The sequence below is a fragment of the Pelecanus crispus genome, chromosome 6 (genome assembly GCF_030463565.1).
Source record: "Pelecanus crispus isolate bPelCri1 chromosome 6, bPelCri1.pri, whole genome shotgun sequence".
NCBI classification, from domain to species: domain Eukaryota; kingdom Metazoa; phylum Chordata; class Aves; order Pelecaniformes; family Pelecanidae; genus Pelecanus; species Pelecanus crispus.
The window spans coordinates 16508337-16515234 of record NC_134648.1 but is presented as its reverse complement, the minus strand read 5'-3'; positions in this window follow the sequence as shown (position 1 = coordinate 16515234).

Sequence of the window (6898 nt, the reverse complement as noted above, 5' to 3'; positions counted from 1 at the left end):
CTACGACAAAGCACGTATAAGCTGGCGGAGATCAAATGGATATGATGCCGACTGGCGATCCCTGGCCCTCAGTGAGGCTGGTGCTGTGCGGGCAGTCAGACAGCCGCAGGATCCAACCTGAATCCGGGCAGCGCAGGTCTGTGGTGCCGCATAACAGCACTTGGCAATCTCCAGCCTGCCTGCAGCCACCAAAGTACCAAATGAAAACGTTGCTTTCAAGCAAATGGGAATGAAAGCATGGGAGCGTTGCCTTTGGGAGCAGTGGCTAAAGATGACAATAGCAGTAAGGCGTATTCCAGCGCTGGCTGTAGTTGCTCATCCGTCCTATTAGACTTAGAATAAAATAATTGGCGAAACCGGTTTTCAAAGTTAGAAATTGTAATACAATCAAAATAGAAATTTAGACACTTGAAACCACTTACGTGGTTTACAGTGCTTAATGTACAGGAAAGCAATCAGTCCAACCAAAAGACAGGCAGCTGTTAATCCAAAGACTGAGCCAACTAAAATGCAACTTGGGAGCTGTAAATAATTAATAGGTAAATTAATAAAGACTATTCTGATGATAGTGTAATTACCTGTAGATTGAACTAAATCTACCCATCAGGGCAGATGACTTCCTGGTTTTCTGTCTTGCCTGAGTATTGCAAACACAGTAGAAAATTAAAATACAGATACTTATTTAGACTATGAATAGCATATGTGACTTATTTAGTTCCTGATAATTTTATAATACTCAGTGAACATTTATGGCACTTAATTTTCCTCTTTCCTTGCTAAAAAATAAAAAGCATAGAAAGAAGGTATTTAGACTAAGAATTATATAATTATTTTAGTTGAAAATGAGCCGTGGCTTTATGTGTAGTAAGCAGCATAACATTGAACACAGACAATTAAACTAGAGATACAGGGAAACTGATCAAAAACTTAAGGCATGCCTTGATGACACCACCTTATTCCTTTATCCCAGTTCTCATTTAACATCATGATTTTTATCAGTTTGCCTGGCTATTCATTGGTGACTGTGCTCTTCCCTGGGAGCTTCAGCGGCTGAATGAACTGGCATGCCTAAGCTGGCTCTGATTATATGCAATTTTTACCTTTAAAATTCCTGGGAAAAAACACTAATATAAAACAACTTACCAACTACCTGTAAAGAAACTGTTCCTTGAGCAGCATCAGGAGTGACAATGAGTTGGCGTCTGTATAATCCTGTTTTCTCCAGCTGTGGTTTTGGCAGAAATAGTGCAGCATTGCCTTTTTTTATTTCAGTGTCGTACATGTAGGATCCTACTCTAGGAGGACTGTGGTTTCCAGCTATAAATGTAAACAGTGTCTTTTCCTGGTCAATATGTTGGGTTTTTAAATACCAAGTGATTCTCTTATTGTTGTTATCCAGTTGTGTTGTACTGTACTCAGAGATCAAGCATGGTACAGCAGTGTCTGTATTCAGGAAGAGCATCATTATCTTAGTGCTCATTTGCAGTTTCAGGGTCTCTTCCAAAAGGAAAAAGCATAATGTAAGAAATGCAGTCTTGTAAAACAAAACAGAAAGAGAAGAAGAAGAAAAAAAAAAGCCCTTTTGAAACATGGCAGCTGTTTCTGGGCTTTTGAGGTATCATTCAGTTTTCAACATCCTGTTTGATTATGCTACCACGCTGCTTCTTAATGAGCTTTTAAAAGTGCTCAGTAGTCCTTGTCTTAGATTCCCTCTAGTGAAGAAACGGCATGCAACTGTATGTGCTGATCATGTGAAAAACTGTCGTGTTATAGTAGATGTTGCATCTCTTCTCCAGGGTACTAAATGCACTGGCAAGGTCTGCACAGCCTGTAGAATAGATGTGGGGTCAGGAACTTCACTCATTGCTACTGAAGTATCCAGTGTCTTTCTGTGACTGTGGAAATTTCCATACATACAAGTTTGCATTGGACCCTACTCCATGCCTGCGTAGCTCATCCTCTCCTCCTAGGTGGGCCCGGAATTCATGCAGCAGGGTAGGCTGGTCTGATGCACAGTGGAGGTGGAAGGCTGCCTGAACCTCCATCCTACTTTCTCCAATGTCACTGGTGATAGGGAGCACAAAAATCTTAAGTCCTCAATGTAGTATTAACAGCAATGATAAGCTAGTGGGAGAGGGTGTGAAATGAGGTATTAGAGGGGAAACTCCGTGTATTGTACGCACCATCACCTGCTATAACACAGAAATGACTCTATGGGCACTTTTTAGAAGATACCAGCTGCGAACTATTATGTGTTAAGGAAATGCATGTTTGAGTAAATACAAATTTTTTTGCAACAGAGACTGAACAACAGTTGTTGTGCAGTCATTCAGACTAACAGCTTCTTGAATTGATGGAAAAGGTGCAAAGAATGGAGCGGTCATCTTTGTAGCGTTGCTTACCCCTGCATTTGTCACTGAAAAATATACTAGGTTTAGAAACTTGGGTATGTCTGAAAAAAATTACTTCCCCTCATTGATATTGTACTTTACTACAGAAGCAAGTATGCAGGCTGTTGTTTAGCATAGTATTGGATGGTATAATTATAAAAAGTGTTACTATCGGGTACAAGGTGATTCTGGCAAGTATAGCTTTTAAAGCATTAGAAAACATTAGGGTAACTATAGATGGTTTTGATATTTGCTATCTGTGGATGTGTAAATAATGGGACTCAAGCTAGTTCCCATTATGTAAAAAAAAAAAAAAGTTCCTTTTTAGAAATGTAACTAAACTACAGTTGAGTGTTGCTATGTTTTTAGATGAGACTCTCACTTCATAACCTTGGTACAACTACCTCTTAATTTCAGTAAGTAACAGATACTTGAGGATGTAAACAAGAAAGTACTTCTGGGGCCAACCTTTGTGACAGCTCCTGGCATCTGCTACCTACTTTTGCATACATTGCAAAATGACAATCCATAGCTCAGAGCTTCACTTCTTTGCAAAATGTCACCATACATCAAATTTTTCTTAATCAAGATATATCTACAAAATGGGAAAGTCTAGTGTGACTGGATATGGCATCATGTCCCGTGGATCTCCCCAACAGACACATTGCCACAGCCATTCTGACATCCTGAAATGACTGACACCTGGCTTAGAAGGCAAAACCTGTAAGCAAAGAGAACGCAACCTATAGCAAAATCTGTAACTAAACCTGTGGATGCCTCACCTTCTCTGGGATTTCTGTTTTGAATTTGAACAAGTCAGGGAAGTGTGTGGGGTTGTCAAAAGTTTGTAATGCTGTTGCAGTAGCATTTTAATTAGTTGGGTTTGTATTTTTGTGAATATACAAAATTGAGCATTCAAGTACCTAATTAGTGAATAGCTATTGCACTGAGGCAGCTGGAGCCCAGCAAGAACACAAAATACTTATATCCTGTTATAAATTCCCTTTCACATTATTCCAGAAGAAGTGGAGGGCAAACAGGAAGGGCCTCTAAGCAGAAATACAAAGTTGTGCATATAGACAAGATGTAAACCCACCTCTTTCCAACCCACGTAAAATAAAACTCTAGACGTCTGTCACTGCGCTGAGTTTCAGTTTAATCCAGTTAAAAACTAATCTATACAAAGTACAGAGTTGGGCTTTTTTTTTTTTCCCTACATATATTGCACCGGAGGATATGAATTTGTACAACATTGACCAAATCTTACCCCTTCATCCTCCTACCGAAATCCCAGCCAAGTACAAAACCAAATTGCTGTATCTTTGTCCTGGAACCGGTGTCTGTATGAAGTTACATTCAGTTTTCCTGTAATCACCTCCTAAATGAAAAGCAGAGTACAGGGGAAAGCACTGGTGCCCATGATATTCCAGTCCCTTATTTATCTGTGATTATAGCTTTCTACTTATGCACTTGGCTGTAAGCTTAGCTTAATAATTTTTTTCAACTTTAAAAAGCTCCTGAGAAATCAGTACCATGGCAGAAACATGCTTTTAGTGGCTAATACTTTTAGTCTCTTTTATGGAAGAGAGAACCCAATTAAAAGAAGACATCAGCATTGAGAACACCACACACATTACAAAGCAACAAACCTGCGAAACATTTCATGTGTAAGCATGACTTCAGCACATTGCATAACCTCTAAGGCAAATATTCCTCACAGTGAGGTAACTCTTATTTAAACACCACTTCAGAACTGATCCACAAAAATAGTTTGGTGACTTTATTACACTCAGAGACCTCTTTTAGCCTGGGCCTGAAGAACGATACCTTTCCTCTACAGAAGAGGATGAGATGGACAGTATTGGGTGAACATTGTCTGTCGATACTAGTTAAATTAACACTGACAAGAACATTTAGGTATAAGATAGCAACTGAAGGCAAGATGCACACCATTTTACACTGAATGCACCTCAGTGGCTAGTTGAAATGCAAAACAAGGAACTTTTGCTAATGCTAACTCACAATGAAACAACAAGTGAAAACTCTGGCAAGTGAAAACTCTGGCTTCTCACAAATGGCTTCCTCAGGGTCACCACAGACACTCACTACACTGTGGCGTGCAGAAGCTGAGTTCAGCACCCAAGTTACAACAGTTCTTTACAAAACTCTGGATGTTTCACAGTGAATGGGATAAGGGTGATATAATGCCCATCTCCAACAGCAGGGAGAGTCAGGATCATTTTACAATCAAAATGTAGGAGGTTGCACTGAGTCCAAAGCTTGAGCATTACATTACAAAGCATGTCATTACATATAATGACATTTGTTAGGAGGCAGATACAACCTGAAGGAATTATTTGTATGGTAGAAATGCCTTTGCATCCAACGTTTCAGTCCTTGATTCTCTACAACCATCTGTGGCTGTATCATTTGTCCTCTGTAAACTTTCATGCGGGATGGGGAGAACAGAAAAAAAATTTCCCCTCACTTTTTGCACAACGTTTGAATAATTCCGCCTTTGTTTCCCTCCTCGCTCTGTTACTCATTATCAGGCTACAATCCCAAAGCCAAGGCTGTGCACTGAGAAGCTCTGTTAGTCTGGATGTAGCTATAACTATGTCTGGGCCTCTTAGCAAACAGATGAAATTGTTGAAAGGTATTTTAGTCTCCTGACAAAGACATAATCAAACTGCTGTTAGAATTGCATAGAAATGACAAACAGTGGAGACACTGGTTTTGGAAACAATTAAAATGTGAACAACTTGCATAGAGAACAAACGAAAAAAAAAGGTAAATGAAGTCTATTTGTTTGATTGGTATAAATGAAGGAAACGTGACATGGCCACTAACACGATGAAACAGATAAGGAAACCTCATCTGTTCCAACAGTGAGTTCTATTATATTGTGTGGAGAACAAGAATGTGCTCAGGCCTGATGAAAGAAGCCTTAAATGTGGAAGGAATATGCCTAGCTTCCATCAAAGTTCTTCAGAGTGAGAAACTTCCCAAACATCAATACAAAATGTTAGTAATTGCCTCCTCTCTTTTCTGAGTTTGCCTAAAATATTTAAGTTTTATTCTGAAAGGAACATCTTTCTATAGAGGCAAGCCTGTTTCTTTGCTCAAAACCCAAATGATCTCCTTTAATGACACTGTCAGCAGCTAGCCACAGAACAGGAAGGAAATTCAAAGGATGCTTGCCAAGGTGTGTGTGTGTGTGTATCAGCTCAAAGCTAGCATTATACAATCAGAACAATCTATGTTAAAAAAAACAAACAAACAAACAAACCACAAAAACCCAAGCAAACAAAAAACCCTGAACAGGGTTTACACTTTAGGATACTTTCAGTCTGAAATGAATGACAAGCAAGGACAACCACACGACTTTTCAACATTATAGTAAACCCCACAGGAAAACCAACTTATTCTTGTAAAATCTTGGCTTACAATATTAGGGACCTATCCTGGTTCAATACCAAAATAATACAATCAAGTAGCACCCCTGTTTTAGGACACTTCATAAACTTACACCAACTGCTTAAAGACTAATAAGAGTTAATAGTGAGATTCTTAACAAGTCAAAGATTCATGTCTGAGAAGAGCTTTCTGAAGCACACGGTGCATTCTGAAAAATCTGCTATTATCATAGGAGGTAGGATAATCTGTACAGAAAAAGACAATGAGTCTTGTTCTGTTTTGCACAATATTTCCATCAACATAAAAAGCTTACTTAATAACATGAAAAATTTTGAGATCAGCTGGCACCTGATGAAAGAAACGGGGACAAAAGTACTATCCCAAGAGCCAGTTGAGTATTCAACTGCTACACAGAATTAATCTCAACAAGGAGGACAGTTCAGATCAATACACCAGAAGTACAATATTCCTTTTGAAGGCTTACAGTGAAATTCTTAGGCTTCTGTAAACTTGAAAAATATTCACTGTTCCACGTAATTCTTTGCTGTGTTTAGATTTTTAGAAAGTGCAAATTTTCTGTGACTAAGGATTAGATGTCTGATTTTTATTTGGTCTCAAAGAAGAAAGGGTTTGGTAGTGCTGGAAATGGTAGGCCTTTATCTATGGTCTTCATTTCCCCAAATTTTGCTTCTCAGCATTTCTGGAAAGAGTTTCTATGTAAAACTCAACCTAACTTGACATTCAGGCTAGTTCCCTGCTTCCTCTCTGAGAAGATTCTGATTCGTGCCTAAACACAGAATGGCAGACATCTCCTCCCTTTTGGTAAGAGAAGAGTTCAGCAGCTCAGTCCCCTGGCCATAAAAACCTTCAGTATTAAGTTTCCTTAATTCCCTCCTCCACTATAGCCTCTAAATGATCCCCTTGTTGTGTTTCTCACTGATGCACTGGAGAGAAAATTAGTTTAATTTATTATTCAAATCTGATTGATACTTCATCTCTAACATTCCCAATGATTTTGCAACCTCGGGAAGAAAATGGAGAGTTCATGTTTCAGTCTGATTTCCTGCTCCCCCACCCCCCACCCCCCAAAA